This window comes from Cupressus sempervirens, chromosome 2 (genome assembly GCF_028749045.1).
Source record: "Cupressus sempervirens isolate cs-2001-9-10 chromosome 2, ASM2874904v1, whole genome shotgun sequence".
NCBI lineage: Eukaryota > Viridiplantae > Streptophyta > Pinopsida > Cupressales > Cupressaceae > Cupressus > Cupressus sempervirens.
In genome coordinates this window covers 290095694-290117137 of record NC_143119.1, presented here as the reverse complement: position 1 = coordinate 290117137, position 21444 = coordinate 290095694, and the positions used below count along the sequence as shown (strand labels likewise).

At 35.9% G+C, this 21444-nt stretch overlaps 1 pseudogene across 1 annotated transcript in view; it reads right to left on the bottom strand.

Moving 5' to 3' along the window:
* LOC149572206 (putative U3 small nucleolar RNA-associated protein 11) overlaps positions 1–21444 on the bottom strand; it is a 146796-nt pseudogene that overhangs the window by 39504 nt on the left and 85848 nt on the right. The window contains exons 2-6 of the transcript XR_016359904.1: positions 9933–10014; positions 9709–9799; positions 9356–9446; positions 9178–9271; positions 9001–9080 (exon numbers count right to left, since the gene is read on the bottom strand). The product of XR_016359904.1 is annotated as a putative U3 small nucleolar RNA-associated protein 11 (transcript). The remainder of the gene's footprint in view (positions 1–9000; positions 9081–9177; positions 9272–9355; positions 9447–9708; positions 9800–9932; positions 10015–21444) is intronic.

Here is a 21444-nt window from a genome sequence, read left to right as displayed (position 1 = left end):
CACGTTTTTGCTCATAACTCCTAATTGGCTTGACGGATGAATTTCATATTTTAGGGGGTTATTCAGCAACCCTAGGCGCCCAAATTTATTGCTTTTGGAGTGACAAAAAACGCTGCAATATTTTTATCTAGCAGCCGTACCAGGCCGTACCTGTACGGCCCTGTCAGTTGGGCAGCAGCAGCAATTTTGTGAGTCGGTTTGGGGCAGATTGTGAGGTCTTCGTGTGGCATTAATTCAGCATTCATATCCGGCAAAATTGGAGCTATTCTAGGTGCACAAACTGAAGTTTTGATTGCCAAAATATTGCATGTTATGGATTAGAACAGTCAGCATTGTCATTGCATAAATAGTTATTTCCAGTCATTAATAACTGTTGTAAAAGTTTCGTCATTTGCATTCCAAATCTGAACTGGGTTATTGTTCATGTCATAACATTGCATTGTCAAGAGCTTGATGTATTAGAAGTGCATAGTTGTGACAGTCTCTCATTGTAATCAGTTCTATTTGCTGTCATAAAATCAGAATTGCATTGGACTTCATATTTGAGTTTCATATTGTCATCTATCTCTTAGATTGGTAGTGTTATAATCTGGAATTGTTGTTCATACATTATTGGCATCATATATTGAGGTTTCATTGTACAACAATTAGTAATATTGCAGCCTTATTCGGTTACATGCCAACTGTTTGACAAAATTCCTAAGTCCAGTTTGAGGGTTTCAGTGGCCTTTATAGTAAGGGTCATTACAATTAATTATTAAAAGAACTTATAATTATAAAGAGTTTAGAGCACTGAATCAAGATTTAAGGATTACCTGAAAGACTAGCAAATTCGGACCACTCAGTGCGAATCTCACTAGCAGTCTCAATATCATACATTTTGGCAATGCATTGAAAGAACCCATTTTTCACCTCATTAGCCCGAAGTGGTGTGACTCTACCAAGCCTAGGTATGTACCACTTTGGGTTCAATGCATAGGCAGCCATGTGCAAAGTAGTGTTCAACTTCTCCCAAGTACGGTGAATGATAGGCTCAATGTGCTCCGTATAGAATGCTAGAGTGGGGTCTCCCTCATGCATAGCAGCCCTCATTTGCCCAAGCATGGAATCAATGCACTCATAAACCTCTCCAAGGCTAGGTGAATCTGCATCTCCATATCTGATCACCTTAAACACTAGAGTAATGATGGAGACTATGTATTTTGCATCACTCCAAAATTGATCACTCTTCACTGTCTCCTTTACCCTCTTCCTCTACTTTGTTCTGGACTCAGACCATCGATTCCATTCTTGTGTCATAACCATGAGTTGCAATGGCTCTTGCAACTCAATCATTCTCTCCAAGAGAATATAATATGATGCGTACCTGGTCTCAACTGGTTTCAGGAATTGCTTCTTTGCGAAACTCCTGAAAAGTGCATGTGATGTATGGTGATTGCAAATAAACATCTACACCTCTCTCCCATCATTAACCACCTTTCTAATCCACTCTATTTTCCCCATGTCTTTGAGTGCATTGTTCATGGCATGCACACAACATGGAGTCCACCAAATATGCCTATAAGCTGCCTTAGCAAGCCTCCCTGTAGCTTTGCACACATGTGCTGCATCTGTCACAACTTGGACCACATTTTGTGGTCCAACCTCCTCAATGGCTTCCCTAAGCACATGAAACTGAAAATCAGCATCTTTACGATGCCTTAAACAATCAACTGCCTTCAAAAAGTATGGGCCCTCAGTGCATGTAACCATAATGTTGATGAGTGGACGATGACTAATGTTCGCCCACCCATCCATGATAATGTTGCAGCCTGACTCCATCCAACATGCTTTCATTTGCTCCATCAAGATCCCAACCTTGTCATAGGCTCTACCCAACATTGTAGTCCTCATCTTGTGGTCACCTGGTGGCACATATGATGGCTCTCCCTCGTTCACTGCCATGGTCATCATCCTCACAAAATAGGGAGATCAAGCCACATCTGTAGAGATGCCATTGGCAAAGAAGAAATCACTAACAGCATCATCTAAACAGTCCCCTGCATGCATGTTAAATAAATGAGCAATGGGGTTACTACCACTACGACTTGTAGTTGCTTTCTGTTTCCCCCTACTGCTGTCCCCTGCTGAACTATGTGTAGGTGAGGAAAATGATGGTGTAGGTGACATAGTCCCTGCTCTCTGATGCAAGATACGAGTAGATGTATCTTGCTGCCCTTGTAACTGCTGTATATTCTGTACCTGTTGCCTAGCAGACAAAGATCTAGGCACTGGAACATCACTATCATCAGGAATGCCCCATAGTTTGTTCACTTCAATTCTGTATTTGACATTCTCAGGATTTGACAAGAATATGCATGGGTTCACATCATAGCCACTCCAAAAAAGGTGTGAATTAACTCTTGTAATATTGCCAAACCATTCTGCTCCACATATATTGCACTTCCATTTATGTGTGCCACCACCTGAAGGTGTAGGGCGTGCAATTTTTGTAGCAAACTGTTTAAGAGGGGACTTTGGATCATAAGGACCCCTAGCATACTTCGTCAAAATCTCTGAAAGGCAATTAGTAGAAGGCACCCCTAGTGCAACATAAGGAGGCTCTTCCTCAGGCTTAGATTGACCACCTACATTAGCCCCATGATCACTTCCTTCAGGCTCAGGTTTAGGCTCATAATTAGATGCACTTGCCTCATTAATTTCCATGTCTTCTGCACTTTGGCCAGACCTAGAAGCCATTTATAAAACTACATTTCACAAAATGAAAATAAAATTATAAAAATGATCATGATACATTTCATCCCAAGTAAAAATAATTTAAACTTAAAAGTTTACTATTTAATTTTAGCATTTACTATTTAAAAATTTAAAATATTAAAAAATGAAGCTAAACATTAAAAGTAAATACTAAATACGTTTCAACATATGTCATATTGACATATTTTTATTTTAAGAACGATGAAAAAAATTAAAAATTAATATAGATAATAAAAATCATAGAACTAAGAACTATCAACTATCAACAAGATTCAAGAATGAAACATTCAAAAAAAACTTGAAAGTGAAACTAAATACTAAATTTAATAATTATAAATTGATTTTTAAAACCAAAAAAACTAAGTAAAATAAAAAAATTTAAAAAACTGTAATATCCTCCCCTAATTTGAACTTTGACTTGTAGAAATTTAACTTAAGGAATATTGTCAAACACTTTGTATGCAAACTCATAAAGCTGATTTTCTCAATAAATTGCTTTCCAATGAGTAGATTTACGAACAACTATGAAGTGACATTAAAATGCATAATACACATCATAACATTTTCACAAACACTTGGCACACATTCAACAGTAAATGAAAAATCTGCTGATAAAGGGTGATTTTTAAATGTAGATGTGCACTTACAGCTGCCTTAAAGGCTGTAACAACTATTCAGACTTGTATTCAACAATTATTATGCAAAGTATCAAAATTTGACAGAAGAAACCTGGGATTAGTTGCCGTAGTATTTTGCAGATGTAGTCGGCAGCCCTCCAAACTTCCAATCAGCCGAAAAAACAAGTAAACTTGATACCAACACTATTTACGCCGTACTGTAGCAAAATACTGTTCATGCCGACTATAGCAAAATACTGTTCATGCGGCACTATAGCAATAACTAACTTCAGATCTGCATCTCAAACCCTTGTAAATTTCTTTATGCGAACGCCCCAAATGAAACCCAATGTGTTTCCTGAAGTGAAAACACCCTTGATCCTCCTGACTGTGTCTTCCAATAGCGAAGAGAATGCTAGCAAAGAGGGATTCTGTCCTCCAAGCCCAATAATCAGATATCCAGCAACATAACATTAATCTTCATCCAAGCATACAAAAAAAAAGCTCTTCCATTTCTTTTATAGTGTTCTCACAAGAGCTCAATCCTTCGTTTTCTCAATGTGGGATAAAACATAACTCCCTTTATGTACCTTATGTCTCCAATGTGTTATAAAAATAAAGGGAACTCTTTTAATTTAAATATTTCCCACAAACTATAGTCTATGCATTAATAAAGTTAAATATTTAAATTTAACTTTATAAAATGGCTTTATCAATGCATAACAAATCTTATCAATGATAAATAAGTTTCCTGTCAATTTTAAATAATTACCATCGACATACCACTGTGACTGAATGTCCGGCCATGTCCAAGATGACTTACTATAAATAGTAAGTATGCCCAAAGTTGCCCTAGAACCCCTCAGAAAGACCTGCAACTGAAACTGTCTAGGCCAAATGGCCTCTAAGCCCCTTTACTGTCCTAGTTAGCCTACGGGACTATGGGGAAATAGGCTAACGACAACATCATGCTATGAATGCTAGAAAGGGGACATTACAAAAACCCTACATTGAACTTGAGGAACACTTGCCAAATCAAACCTTCTTGCTCCTCTTGATCTTGCAATCCCTTGCAAAACCACCCACTAATCTCTCACAAGCTCCTCCAAACTCTCTTTCTCACTTAGCTCCTTGCTGCTCCAAAACAATGAAATGAAATGGTGAAATGAAAATGGGGTCTATTGGTCTTATTAAGCTTTCAAATAGACCACATGGGACCCACACCCAATTAGGGTTAGCGTGCCTAAAAAACAAAAACAAAAATAAATGCAAAAACACTTGTTATTTTTTTACTTTTTTTGGCCTCTTCTCGGAGCACCCCGCAAGTACCCAAGAAGCAACCCACGAGCACCCGGGAAGCACTGCGCACACGCACACCCGAGAAGCACCACGTCCCACCCGGGTGCTCAACCGGTGCGGCCGGGGTGCGGCGGCAGAAAAGCTACTAGCAGGGGTACTCGGGTGCATGACACACCCGCACCAGGTGCGCTGAGGTTTTGACCCGGGTGCATGCACCCAGGTTACACTGCCTATGAGCTAGATTTACCTAATGACAACAAAACTCATAACGTATTCCACGTTTCATGCTTCAAGAAAGTGATTGGCCAGCATACAATTCACTCAATAGAGTTGCCTCTGCTCAATGAGGAAGGGAAGCTTGTATTAGTTCCAGCAGAGGTGATAGAGATCAAAGAGAGAAAGCTGTGTAACAAGTCCATCAAGGAATATTTGATTCATTGGAAGGATTTACCTTATGAGGATGCCACTTGGGAAAGCGAGTCAATCCTATAGCATCTAGCATTGAGATTGCTTAAGGGCAAGTAATCCCAGGAAGGGAGCATTGTAATGTCCCCTTCTTCGCGCTAGCTATTTTAGCGCTTAGTTGGTCTATCTTTCCATCCGAATAGGATAATAGCATGTGATTTAGGATGCCTATCAGTCACAGGAGCTTTGGTTTCAGTGGAGGAGATTTTAAATGGGAAATTCCAAGGTTACAGTCACTTTATTTTATTGAGTTGAAATATAAAGTACTTTATAGTTTAAAGTTAGTTAATGACAAAATGACTTAAGTAACTAAAAGATGAAATAGTCTTTTATCCCACATTGCTAAGATGTTTGTATCTCTCCACACTTCGAGGTTATAAAAGAAAGCATTGGCATTGGGATTGTCATTAGGAGAATATATGTTATTTTATAAATCCTAAAGGTTGCTTAATTGTGACTAGATTTTCCTAAGGACAAGACCACTTGAGGAAGAATAATGAGACTAGACACAAACCTAGTATCTCACATTTGCATTTCAGAACTGTGACTCCAGGTTTTTTGCACTGAAGACTTTTAAGAAGTGGGAATCGACGGTATTACAGGTGTTTGAAGACATTCTAACACATACAGGTCAGTACTGGACAATCTTGTGTTTGGGACGCCAGGAGTAGAAATCAGTATATTGTGAAGTATCCGTCCATTATCATTGTTTTGGCATTACCTATGTTGCCTTAGCTCCGTACCTACAGTGACCAAGTAAGGGAGTGATCAGAATAGTCGATTGGCAGCCAGGCTTTCACCACAGTGAGAATACTGTACGTGAATGCATTCACAGCCAGGAGTGACGAGCAGGAAAGGAAGAACAGAAGCAGCACATGGAAGGCAGCAGAATTCGCAGTGACGTCTATATGCAGTGACAGTAACCCATGGGTAGCTACACGGGTCCACTCTCTACCAACTGTCGGCAGGGAATACATAGCAGGGTCTGCACGCAAGTAATGGAGGTGATAGTTCAGAAGTCTAACAGTGAGCCACGGTTTTTCTACACAGGCATCCTCTGTGCTAACCAACGACTACACCAATTGAAGCAACTTCACGTCAGGCAGTTCACAGGTCAAGCATTCCACTAAAGCAGGTTCCACCATTTACTTGTCTGCGTTTGAAATTTAAATATAGATAAATGTTGAAAACTCCATTTAGTAATTGTTACTCCATGATATATCATAGCTAAAACTTTGTATGGGGTTTTCTGTGAGTTGTAATTAATAAAAGGCAGTACTGTTATTTTCTAAGATTATTACGTTGTATGCAGATTTCATAGTTATATTGTTATACATTCTGGAACCGAATTATTTATAGCAATACCAGAGCTTATTATCAGAATTACATACCAACTGTTTGACAAAAATATCATTAGCCTGGGTTTAACTTTTGACTATAGTAAGTCAGGATTATTATATGCTAGTAATTATATTTTTTTTTAAATATGGGTCAGTCCTTTATCAATTCCCTCACCAAGCTTCTCTATTAATATGTCTGCACTTGGATAAGGGTTGTGCTCTCTATAACAGGGCATGAGAATTTCTCCTATGCATTTTATGCCAACCTTGTGGTATATCCAGCTATGAGCACAACTGGAGCTTGTTAAAGGCTATCCACACAGAGAAGAGAAACAAATTAGCCCAAAAACACCTTAATCACCTTTACTTCGTGCTATACAACCTTTGGCTGCACACAAGAAGGGTAGAGTACAAACCAAAGGATCCCATTGATTTGCATGAGATAGATCCTTATACTGATTGGATAGGGCGGGATGAGAAGCCTCCACTGTTTACTGAATATGAGATTCTTGGTTTGGCGAAGCAAGCATAGGAGTATGTGGAGGCAGAAGCAGATGTAGGATTCGATGACATTGATGAGATTAAGGAGTCATTGCCATCTACTACCAAATTGGAGGTCGAACCACTGCCTCCCATGCCGCACAAGGAGCCATAGCAGACTCCAAGAACTAGAACCTCTACCTCTTCCCTAGTTTTCAGTACATTAGGGAAGAGGAAGCTGTAAAATGTTGTGTTTGATTCTAGTCTTGCTATTTTTATTTTGTCAGCTAGCTACTGCATCAGGCTATCACCCATAAGGTTTCTGTATGCTGATACAATCGAAATCAATCAAATTTATTAGGAAACACTTATGTTCTAATTTTATGGAGTCACTAGACACTTCTTGTCATTGAATTTTGCAGAAAAAATGTGTTCTAAAGAAATTTAAGAAGATTCTAAGTTGCCGAGTTATTGCCAAGGCAAAAAATTTGGGTCTGCAAAATTTTTGCTAAGTCAAATAATTTTGGTCTGCCAAGTTTTTCTTTATTCCAAATTTTCCAACTATGGTGATATAAATGAGAATCTTCAATGTTTATGCATTCATGTTACTCTACTATCGTTTTTGCATGTGTGTTGTATGCTCAGATCTGGTGTGTTTTAAGTTTTTAACCTCCATGGTAGGAAGAGTACTGGGTCTCCAAACTTGTGCTCCTCAGGTGAGACTGCCCCTTGGGATTGTTGGCAATGGCAAGTGGGTACTAAAATCTTAAATGGTTGATAAGCAAGGTCACAGCACAGAGAAGGGTGAAAATGGTCAACAAGGTTTGAGAGTTTAATTCTGCATATTCATTGTTCACACTTTAAAGCAGTACATGTTTGTAGATTAGTGTACTCAGTTCGGTTGTTTTTATTTTAGTTATTTATGTTTATCTCTTCACAATTAATGATGAAGATTTCTGAGAGCAAAATCTCCTTGGTGTGGTCTGACAATTAACAGTTACATGGCCCAATCAATGATTTAAAAATAGCATAACATTGACAAAGAACTAAGCTTGACCAATTTTGACAAATAAAATGATCAGAGTAGCCGGAAACTCCCCTGCTTCTCCTTGGGCACATGTATCCCCGTATCCATATCCATATTGGGTATGGATACAATATGGTATGGATATACATTAGATTCCCTACACACAATGCCAAAAATTCCTTTTTTTTCTGACTATGCCAAATACTACGTGATTGATTTTTTAAAAGTTGACATAAATCATCCTCTATTTTTTTTTTGAAGGTTTCAAAAAACCTTCAATCGTGCAACTCTTTTTGTAGGTATAACTATAAACAAAAACCTAAACCCAATGAGGAATACAACTGAGAAGTTTTTCTATTTCAGCTACTCATTTTTTGGATTATCTTCCAGAGCATCTCTATCAATTTTAAAATATTGTAATATTTAAGTCAGCTTTAATTATATATGTAGCAATGACATGTATATATTGTTTTTTAAGTAATGAAAATATCATACAATAACTTAGAAAATTCTATGAAATATGTGTAGTTGTTTTTTCTTACTGTCATATCCAACCATATCCATATTGGGGGTCTTAAAAAATGGCCCTGTCTGTCTTATACTCTAGCTATATTTGTATCCGTATCCATATCCATGCAACTTTCAAAATGATAAGCCCATTACAGTTTCAGACCAAAACCGACGATAATTTAAATTGCGATGGAAAGACAGAGACAAAGCAAAGAGTCACTCAACTATTTACTCAATTAATGGATTATTAAAATTTCATCATTCGGAACCACATCTCTCTTAAATTAAGAATAAGTTGAATGCCTTATAAATGCAAGTAATAATGTCAACAATGCAATTGGATGTAGAAAACTTGTGAAACTTTTTGCAACACCAGATGTATCATTTTTACATGCAAACACCTAGTAACTATTGTTACCTGTCATCAGCAAAATAAATGTGCTTTTTTGAAGGATTATTGATATAATGCAGCACAGAGGAAAGCCGTTCAACTAACTACTGTTACCTGTCATCAGCAAAATAAGTGTGCTTGTTTGAAGGAGGATTATTGATATAATGCAGCACAGAGGAAAGCCGTTCAACTTTCTGCATAATTCGTAACAAACTTGGATTGTCATTGCCAAACAACAAGTGAATATGTGAATGTGTAAAAATAACATGATGCAGATGATAATGCACATACCTTCTTTTCACTCTGTACTTTTTGAAGGACATACCCAATGTCCTGAGTCTTCATCAATAACATTTCCTCTGCTGAATAATGCTTTGCAAGGCTCCTAAATAACAAAATAAATGCTTAAAAACTCCACCAAACTAGTCTGGTTAAAATATACTGAAATTTTATAATAGCGTATGCTTACTGTGGGCGGTGGACTCCATCCACAGTCTAGTCTTGATCATCTTGAAATAAAATTCATCAGGGTTTCTCGAAGCTGCTTTCTCTTGAAGTATCTGCATTGAAAATGCAAACCATCAGAAAGTGAACAAAAGAGGAAATATGCATGTATTTGAACAATTACAGGACTGTGCAGTAAACAATTTCATCTGAACAGATTGAACAAGAAATACATCATCAATGATACAGACTTTTGTCAATAACATGAATTTTTAAAAGTAAACCAAAATGGTTTACTTCATATTCAATGTTTTATAGTTATACGCAACTGCCAGAATTCATAGTGAGAAAAAATTGCTGCCATGTTGTAGTACATACCCGGATAGCTTCTTCTTTCTTATGGAAATCACGAGCTCTAGCTACATAGTCCTTGTGTTTTTCTAGTAATCCGAGTTTGTTCCTTGCTGCCCTAAATAAACAAAAATGTAGAAATTCTGAATTCTGTTTGTGATTTTAAAATCCCATTTCAAACGTTAAACTTAAGAAGATGTAAACTGAACAATGAATTTCACTTTATCTCATTTATTGATGAGGTTACATACGGCTGGGCACGTTCCTTATGAGTCCGCCGCTTTATCGCATTTCTCAGTGAAGACATGATTGCAAAGCTGCAAATACTAAAAACTGCAAAGAAAGCACAGAAAACTTCAATGGTTTAATTCTCACCCATACCATATATAATACAAACAAACAGAGAAACCAGATCTTAAGAGCATTGCCCAATCAAACAATCAAGGACTATCTACATTCAATAAATTCTGATGATTATTAACAAGTATTAGCATCCTAAAGCAATGGTGGACATGTAATCATGCAACATTAACTTCATCAATTAGACAAGGTAGAAAATCAAAATCCACATGAAGTCTTGAAGACTGTACATGTATTGTAGTTATAAAATGCTGGTACCAGAGAAGCACACGAGGATTAAGTATAGAAATTAAAAGTCTAAAGTGAATATCTCCAAAATGTTTTAAAAACATAGATTTTCCTCTATTATCTGATTATTAATTAAATTAGAGTTCCTTAATCACCAAGGACTTGCAACTCCAAAAATATAACATTTTCTAATCTTAAACAGGAACTCTGAAAAACCAAAATGCATCAATTCATCATTACGAACTCTTGAAATCACATGGCTCCCTCGTTTACATGTTTTATACATTGAGCAGAATATATGCACTTTTCTAATCCATGAGTCATTCTGTTCCTCCCTGTGTTTTCCTCTAGCAATTGCTTTCAAACATAAATAATTGAAATTATAATTGTTTTTGTTTATGAATAAAGTCAGTAATATAAATGCTGACAATACATAACGCAGGTGATAACAAAGCTTTCCTACACAGCAATGCCAGATTTTATTTCTTCAAACTTGCATTAGATATCTCTGATATTAAACATATACACGAAAAAAAAACAAAACAATAATATAAAACACCCAATACAACTCAGGTCCCAAGATGCATTTAACAATTCACACCATTAACAAATGGGAGTCCTGATATATCCATGTAAGTGATATGATTTTGGAACTGTACATATGGGCAAAAATGATACATTGAACAATATTAGGAAAACATTTAGGCCTAATTCATGCATTTATCAAATCCTAGAGGCGCAAATTGTCATGCCCCCACCATAAGGAAGATATCAGTGCTCAAGAAAATGATCTTATTGATAAGACTTCACCATTTTCTGCCTATCGATGCATAAGAGCCCAGGATAGGCAAATGAATAGGACAGTCAATATATTAAGAAGGGTTAAGAATTGTGCTACATTAATGCATGGTGAGATTATGCTAAATAGCCACAGGTTATGAATAAAGAGGTACCAGTGTTAGGGCGGTTTCATTTAGATGACAGCAGTTAAGTTAGTAATAGACAACGGTCACAATAAAAGACACCACCTTTGACATGGCTATTAAATAGAGCATGACTCTGCAATCCCAGGGGAGAGATATATAATGCAGATTGTCATTTAGGGAAGAGGCATCCAAGCAAAGAAATAAGGCAATCAATCAAGGAAGAGACTTTCAGTTTCATAATGAATAACAATAGTCAGCAGACTTATATGCTTTACAAATATTTGGTATGACACATAATGCATGGAACTCTGATCTTGCTGACTTCTAATCTTATCTTCATATATATATATATATATTCTTGCCATTATGATATTTATGGGTAATAGATTTTATATATATAGGACTTTTTAATACTTTAATCAACAAACTGTCTCATTATGGAGGAATAAATAATAAAGGATACAAGTAGCACATAAGTTTCATTCAAGTATGCCAACCCGAGTGGGGCCAGGAGGCCAAATGGCAGGTGTCATCCCATACTCTTGGGCTTAAAGGAAAGGAATAAGCTCAAGACGCCTTTATATGATTTTCCAATGGATTCCATGAAGAGGATAGGTTGATAGGGAAACTATTATTATATCCCACATGCACACTATGTCATATACAATGATGATTAGGATTCTCTTTGCAATATTGTCAATTATATGTTTCTTCACCTTTCATGATGATAACTAACATGGTTGCAGGGTCTTTAAGGTGGTAAGCTGCACTATCTCAATATAATTCATAACTCATTTCATGTTCTTAGGCAAAATATAGGAATATCCCAATAGGGGACATTACATTAATATAAATAAAAGAAATCAAAACATCAAGAATTGTAATTTCCTATGTTCCACAATGTCATCCTTTTGAGACATCAAGGAAACGGGGGATGTGATTTGCATATAGCTAGAAGGAACCCCAAGACCTAGGAAGAAAAGCACGACAAAGAAGCCAGATGTGCCTTTAAAAAGCAAAATACAATAAGTATTTAAAAGGTCGCAACACAAAATTCATTTAATGCCGAAGAAATTTTTGCAAATTTATTATATTCCTAAAAGTGGTAAAAAAATATGTTAAATTGAGAATAATGATATGTCATGACTCGTCTAAACAAGAATTGTAGACTAAAATGTGACTAAGTTACTTTATCACAAGATGCAAAGAAAATAAAACAAAATGTACCAATACATGGTCAAATGGGTTGTGTTTGATCCCTGCCTATGGACAGTCTAACAAGCCTATAGCCTAATAAAGACATAGTCTCCCCTCAAACAAAAAATGAGTTGGAAGTGCAAGAGTTTACCATAAGAAAAGATGCTATTTTGCAACCAACATATTAGGAACATGTATGCAAAATTTGAAAGTTATATTTAAGATAAACAAGTTGCTTTGGTGGACTCAACAAGCAATGCTAGAATCCTCTAACCATCTGCCAAAATATAAATTATTGAAAAGGTGTCAAAAGCCATTGAAAATAAGCCAAAAAAGTTTTTGAAGAGTTCTGGCTACCTAATAGGCACATACACTAAGTGTATAAGCAAATTGAAAAGGAGTGTTAGTAATGATGTCACGCTGTTGATGGTAGCGAGTTGGGTTCAAGGACACGATGCCATGTACTTAGATATGTGTAGGCACACAATAAGTATATGTATTTTATTCCTACTTGATCTAGAGCGATAGTTAGGTCCTTGCATGCTTGTAGAGGGGGCCCCATGGTTGCTCGGTTGTTGTGTGTTAGTAAGCATATGGGAGATACCCTAGCTAGGTATATCGCTAGCTACGTCAATCACCTGTTTGAGAGGTATTGGCATGCGGGGTGTGACGTGTGTTTTCTCCATGAGGTACACTACCATGCGACATACGACCATTGTGTGCCTGTTCCACTTGGTGTATGGTCATGCAGGGTGAATGACATGTTTTATTCGTCCACCTAATGTGGGGAAGGGTGTCGAGGTTGTGACACCATGCCGAGTGATCTATGGAGTTTTGTCGTAACACATGTAGGGTTGTCGCAACAACTAGATGATTGTTTCCTCCTTCCTCGTTGACTGTCTAGATGTAATCACATAGTGATGTGTTGATGTGAGTTTTATTCCACTACAACATGCAGAACCAAATACTTAATGTTTCAAGGAGAAACACCAAACACTCAATCCTCTCAATATAAGGTCATCTCTCGTGCTAAGCTTGCAAAGTAAGATCATAATTTGACTTTAGGGTTCCTTCTTAATTGTGGACTTAACTTAGTTTTATTATGTGATATGTTGGTTATCACAAAGGATTTACGATATTCATCCAATGGACATCAACTGTTTACACTTCTAAAGATTTAACTTTACAATGTGCAATGGAAATGTAGTTTTTGATTTTCCAAATTTCCACTTCAACTCCAACTTATAACTTCTATTTCTACTTCTACTATGAATGCAAGGAATCATGGATGAACTTGAACTCTACTAGATGTAATCTTGCTAGCAACTCCACCCACCTAGTGCAAGCTTCTAAGGAACACTCAAATGGTTTTCAAATCAATATCTCCTCTCCAGTCCCATCAAATGGATGCAAACTAAGGATTCAACATCAATTGAAGTTAAGTGCATTGAATCATCGGATTACCACACAAGGCACCCTTACCATTGGCAAGAGGCTAGTGGCCCAGATTTGTTCGAATCAAACAAGTAAACATCCAAAACAACTTCCATTGATCTAAACTAATTTAACAAGAAAATAAATTTAATCCAAGTGAAAGATTGAGGAAACCATGCAACAATCCACAGCAATAACAAGTAATTCATTGTGAAGAACCAACAATGAACTATCCATAACTTTGAAAGCATCATAGCAACAATTTGATCAAATCTCTCCCTTAGCTATCATACGCTACTCTAGCTCTCAATCTCACCTCCAACTAATTCCTCAAGCTCTTCTCTTAAAATTGAAAAGGCCTTGGCCTTTTATAGTAGTTCCATTACAATACAATTACGGGCCAAGATTGATTCAAGACCAAGGGCTCAGATTTCTTCCCACAAGCCCTAATTAGGGTCGCCAAATTTACAACCAATTACATGAAGACACCAATTCAGGGGCCAATAAGAAAATTGCAATGATTTTCCTAACCAATGAGAAAATGGGACGCTTGGCACGATTTAATTGACTTTGCTTGAAACTGAAATTTCCTAATTTGAAGAGGCAAGCAATTGCCACCTCATGATCCTTATCTTGTGCTTGGAGTCTTGGCATGTAAAAAGTGTTTGTTAAAATTGCAAATAGCATCTCTCAATGTTTGAGATTTCTCTATCCTTTGAAATTTCCTCATGGAATTGACTTGAATCATTTGCATCTTCATGAACCCATAAACTTGGTATTTCTTGATTCTCCTTGAATATATCCTCATAAGGCTGGATTTGATGTGCTTTCCTAAATTACCTCTTGATTACAATCTGAATTTGCAAGTTGATGGCTTTCACATGAATCTATACTTCTCATGGGTCCTCGAGCTTGAGCCATCTTCTTGTAGCATCGACTTGAAGTTTTGTGTAATGTCCCCTCCTCTGATCTACTGAGCTTTAAGACTATTCACCTTACAATCTACTCTAAAAGACTTCTTTCCATTAAAACTTGTACCCCATTCTTAAAATATATCTTGATGGAATTGTATAGCTACGTAAATCAAGTTCCTATAAGTTATTGCTTTGACTTCATAGTTATCTTCTTTGGCTATAAACTTCATATAATTTTGTATTAATTAAAAGGCTTGAAATACTATTTATATTATGCTTCTTCTACATCTATTTATATTTCCATTCTACCTCTAAATTCCTTATATGCGGATGTAAGTCATACTATTTTTATTAATCTACACGTATGCATATTTGAATTCTCCAACACTCCAAATGGTAGTTGTAGATGTCTGAAGAGAAATTTAATACTTTCGATATGTATAACTATACATGCATGATGCCTAGTCTCTTGCAGTATTCACTTACTATAATCTGGACGTATTTTCTTGTTTTCAATCTTCCCATTATCTATCCCCTATCGTATCCACATATGCATCATAGATCTCTGTGTAAGGTTTTCAGAATATTGACTTTTCTTCAAATGATGACGTGATCTCATTCTAATAATTGGTATGCAATTGTTGGTGTCTATCTATAGTTGTAAACACTTTTCAAGTTTGGTTCCAATGCTCTTGTTTCCTGGCCGAGTTAGACTATGTTATTTTCCTTTCCTGATAATCTTCTCTATCTCTATAAGTGATGAACATGGCTTCTTAACTTATCCATTTTGTCTGTTTCTACCTATTCGATATGTCGTCTCTTGTTGATCTCTTTATATTATTTTCTGGTTAAGTCTATGCAATCAATAATGTTCGATTAAAGAGATATGGTGATGAGCAACCAAGAATATCCTCTATCTCATTGTAATTTCTTTTGAGAGTCACTCCCGACTAGAATTTCCTTCTAGTTATCCGTATTCATGATGTTTCATTGTTATTATTCATTCTGTTCAAACTTCTCTCTCAAGGAAGTTTGTTCAGTATGTAATGCTTCAACCTTCTTGTTGTTCACTCTTTGTTCTATGATATGGTGTTGATTATTAAATGTTCTTAATTTTCCTCCTTTGTTATAGTGCTACAGGTAAGTCTGTATACTTCTGCCGCTACATGAATTAATAGTTTCTCTAATGTTCTCCTTACTTGTTTCCTATTCCCTCTGCGTGGATATAAAGTGTTGGGTGTGTATGTCTGAATGCCAACCATTGTTCGATTCTGATATTTTTTTTATCAATGTTTGTATCTTCTCCTTATTCACTGTAGAAATCCCCTATATCATGCCCTTTCTCTAATGAGGGAATTCACCTTTTATACCTTATGTTAGGTCATGCTTGAAGGGATGTGTCTCTAGCAAACAGGCATTATATTTCTAATTATTTTCTCTTGACTAATCATATTCAAGGGATTATATAATATATTTTAGCAATAATATCTATAGTTTTATTTTATTGTTCATATTATAATGTAATGTCATATATTATATTATTAAAATATTTTATCTAATTTTGTTATTATATTGCTTTGTTCATATTGCATTCTCTTGTCTTATTAAATTTATAGAATAGACAATTTATGTATTTAATAAAAAGTTATATTATAATTTATTATTAAATTGATTTATTTATTTTATTATTCAACAAAATAGGGGACATGATATTTTGAGGCCTTGATTATCACCTTGCCCTCTAGCTCCTTTTAGTGCCAATTTTTGTTGGTGTCTCAATGGAGGGTATGTTCACCAACAATGCTCAGATTTTCGAACAATTTCGAAAAATGAATTTTGATTTGGCCCTCCATATTGAATTCGTAATGCAAAACAAAGGAGAAAAACATTACGTTCGCAAAAAAAAAAGAAAAACAGAAAATAAAATCACAGCAGTGATAAATAAAATTCATCCCACTTAGCTTTAAAATTCATTTCTCTTACAACTCTCCAATCTACCCATTCAATATGTTATGAGGTAATTCAGATTTTTGTTTTAAATCATCAAAAGCTAGGCATTTTAGTGGTGATAAGCCCCACTTTTTTTTAAAATTTGATTGCAAAGTTAAAAGCGCTAGCATCAAAAAATTTAATTTCCATCCATAGGTTGCGAGAACAATTCATGGTGGTTAGTTCTAGTGATTATACAAGATGAGAATTGGCTGGTGGAAAATCCTTAGTTCTAGGAATTTCCACTTGAGAAAATCCTCAGCTTCAAGAATTTCTACCAAACATGGTGTAGCCTCTCTTTATCTTAAAACCTTCCAAACTTCATCATTGTTGCTCAATTTCATCCTAACTCCATATCTTCTACCTCTAACACTTGCCTGAAATGCATTTTGGTGAAAAACGAAAAGGGGAAAAGGTGGTGGAAAATCCTTAGCATTGGGAATTTCCACCAGGGAAAAATCCTTAGCATTAGGAATTTCCACAGAATAGGATTTTCTCACATTTTACCTCATTTCAACATTCCTTGGTGATTCCTTTTTCTATTCTTGCTCATGATGTTGCCCTCATGCCATGAATTGGTCTTTAAATGCCTTAGAGGATGGTGGAATGTAGGTGAATTGATGTGGTGGAAACTCCTTAGCATAAGGAATTTCCACCGATGGAAAACCCTTAGCGTCATGAATTTCAACCGGATCCACTTTGCCACTTAGACTCCCCAAACTTGCCATTTCACCCCTGCTTTAGTGTGATCTTGCATCTCTTCTAGGTTTGATAAGGAGGGGAAATCCTCGACGTTAGGATTTTCCACCGGTGGAAAATTCTTTAGAAATATCCACCAAATATGGTGTCAACTATCATCCTCAAGAAAATTAACATCTTCTCTTCTCCTCATTGTTTTAGTAATGCAATGACTAGTTTACCATCATAATAAGCAAGTATATTTTATTTTTTGAGCAGCTTAATGCGGTGGCATGGGTAAGATGATCAGTGTTGAGTTTTCAAGATCACTGCAAATGTAATGGCACTATATATGTTTTTGTGTTTCCAAGCGGAGATCCGAAAGCATATTTATAGCAGTAGAAGAGATTTGTCTTTATGTTAATCAATATTGGTTGTTGTAAGTTAATTTCCATTAAACATTATTAACAACATATATATACACACACACATACGTACGTACATTCATACATACATGTGTGTGTATGTATATGTGTGTATATATATATATATATATATATACACACACACATATACACACATACATACATATATATGTGTGTGTGTGTGTGTGTGTGTGTGTGTCTAATTGATGATTAATCAAATGCAATAGTATTTAACCAATAACCATAGGGGATTAACTCTAGATCAATTAAATTTGACTGAAGTGTCATATCCCCTTTCTAGAGTGGACATTAGAGACAATAGAGTTGGCCTATCATTAGAGTCTCGTAGGCTGGCAGTGGTGTTTAGGGTCTCAGTCAGGGTACACAATGTTTGGGTCTAGAGTTTCAGATAGTAGGAGAGCAGTTGAGAGTAGTTCCTTAATCATTCTAGGAGGTGGAGATGGGTTAAGTCTTGAGTCTCTACGAGATCATTCTATGGTTTCAGTTTCGGGAGATTCGGAGACATTCCTATTTTTTAGGAGTATCCCTAATTTTGAGGGATGAGACTGTCAATTATTTCAGATTATTCGACATCAGTCACAGGAGGTGACGAGTTTAGTTTCACCTTGTAGAGGTGTTTTGGCTATCAGTTCGCTATTTGGGAAATATTTTAATATATTTAAATATTCTCCTAAGTTAGGATTTTAATAATTTAAATAGGGCTAAGTTAAGGCCATTTTGGAGTAATAAGGGGTTTTTTGGCCTCATCTAGGTGAATATCCCTTGGTGTAATAGCTCGTTGGAAAGTTTTTGAACTTTTCTAAATATTTCTCTTTTGACTCATAGCATTTTGCTGAACGGATTTATTTCTATTGGGAAAAAGGCCATTTTCTGGATACTTGACCACTTTAAAAAATAAGAAATATATTATTTTATAACCTAACGCCACATGGGGACACTTTTAGGGTTCGAGCTAAGTTTGGTGGGTTATAAGGAGGTAAAGACAAAGTTTGAAGGCATCATTAACATATTACATCTTGGATTTGTGTTTTGGGCTCTAATTGAGCTTTCAGCATTTGGGACGCCAAACCCACTTACTTTGCCTATTTGGGATGTAGCCCTCAAAACAGTGGTTTGGATTCTTGCAGTCAGAAGCATCTTGGAAATTGTGCATTCTTTCTTCTGGGGAACGCAGTATTGAGTTAGAGTTTTAGCTGGGGTTTGGGTATTTTACCCACGTGTGGGCACTTTGCAATTGTACAGCTGCACTTGGCAGCCATCTACTTTTCCACGTACAGCATTTGAGAGCTGGATTATGGCCGTAGCTTCCTTTTGGGCTCATATTTCACCTTCACGCCTTCAGGTTGGCTTTATTCTTGGTTGTAATCATTTGGATATTATTGTAAATCTTCATCTGGTTACATATTAGGCGTATATTAAAAAAAAATCTGCTTGAAGTGACTTTGCTTTATATGTATTTGGAATACATTTTTAGAACTAGTTCATGTTATTGTACTTCTGTTATTACTTATTGAAAAATCATCAAAAATATAAAACAATCAAACCCTTCTGCAACTTCTGTCTAGCTCTGCAAGAAAATTTTAATAAACAAGGAAAACAAATTTAAAAATATAAAATTACAGCAGATCAGCAGAAGAGATTCATCAGGGAACTTTTATGAAGCTACAACATTAACACTCCCTCTTAGCTAGGGAGGATTGTTATTGAACACATTATGCTCTCAAATATATAGAAAGATATAATTTCAATATGATATTCTTGAAAAAAACATATTTAAGGATATCAACATATATCCATCTGTTGGTTAACAGTTTGTCCTCCTATCAAATTTTATAACCTAACTCTTTGATACCCAATATTTGGAAACATGAAAGGATGTTTACCAACAAATGGGTCAATGTATGTATTCTATCACTGCCCTCTAAATGATTAGGTAAAGCTCCCTACGATTTTCAATGATATGCAATGAATATGTTTTTAAGAGATCATAAGTTTCGACATTATAATCTCTTAACTTGATAGTAGTAAAGGATAACCAAATTGTTTGTAGGCACAAACAATTTAGGCAAGATGGATTTGAATAACCTATCACACTCAATAGAATGACTATAGTAGCTTATCTTGATACTTCTATTCTAAATGTAGATTAACCATGTAAATGCAGATGAGGAATGGAGAGATATGCACATGACGGCAAATGGAATTGCTTTCACTATCAACTTTGAATGAAATGGTATCCAACCAATGACTAATAGATTCATACACATTTATCTTTCATTTCCCAATGAAACTATCTAACATGTTATTAAATGAACAAGAGAAGAAATAGAACCATTTATAAAGAAAGTAAAAGGAATCACTATACTACAAACATCAAAGTGAAATGGAATTTATCTGATTATTCATAGAATCATACATGATTGTCTTTCAACTCTTAATGCAAAACTACTCTATGCATGGGCCACAAAACATGACAAGCAAATGGAGTAAATGGAATTACAGACCAATTCACCATCTAGTTTGCCAACCTTTGTATTATCAAAACAGATTACATTTATAGTTTTCTATCATTTCTCAGTTCAGCAGAGCAACAGTCACAAAATAGAAAGGAAAATAAAATATGAAATTATCCAATGATATGAAAACATGACATCTTTTCTATCGACAATTCTAAATCCATGGTACTTTTGAAAACACACGATGACTGTTCAGCTTCATGCAATCTCTGGAATTCGGCAGAAAATCATTATTTTCTTCATATTCTATTGCATGGCGCCAAGTCTATATAATTCATATCATAACGGTAACTACAGCTTTGAATTTTCATCGTTGATCTCAAATCAACGATCAAGATTAAATCATTATAAACCTCTTTGTTTCTTCCTTTACATTTTCCTCTGTGGGTCCCTTTTGTGTATACATGTCGTGTTCTCGCTTTCATGCATTAGCTAAACCTCGTGCATCTTTGGAAAGTAAAAATGCGATAGATGTTGATCTATTCAAATCTGACGGCTGAGATTTGGAAACTTTAATTATCCAGCTTGCTTTGTAGTACGGGCCACCTGATCCACATGTCGTGTTCTTGCTTTCTCGCATTAGCTAAACCTCCTGCATCTTTGGAAAGCAAAAATATGACAAATGTTGATCTTATTTGAATCTGACAATGGTGATAGATGATCTTAAATCTCTATTTGTTTCGTGGTGCAGGTCCGCTTTCTAACTATGCACATCCTGGCAGACAGGTGGCACTATTCCATTGCTGGAAAATCTGACATTGGACTGCTTTGCTTCGTGGCACTTCATGGAATACAATGGGCACATCAGGACACGTGTTGAACTATCATAATGTCGCTTTGGTTATCATTCGCATAACTTTAAAAAGCGACATAACAACGACCATAGATTTTTAAAGATCTGACAGCTGAGGAAATTCATCATTGAATACTTATAATTCCATCTTTAAAAAATCATCTGTCGATCTGGTCTTCATCCGACGATTTGGATTTAGTCTCTAAGTCATTTGACTTGTCAACTTTGCAACGTAAACATGTAGATTAAAATTTAAGCCGTCGATTTCACTGTAACAAGAGT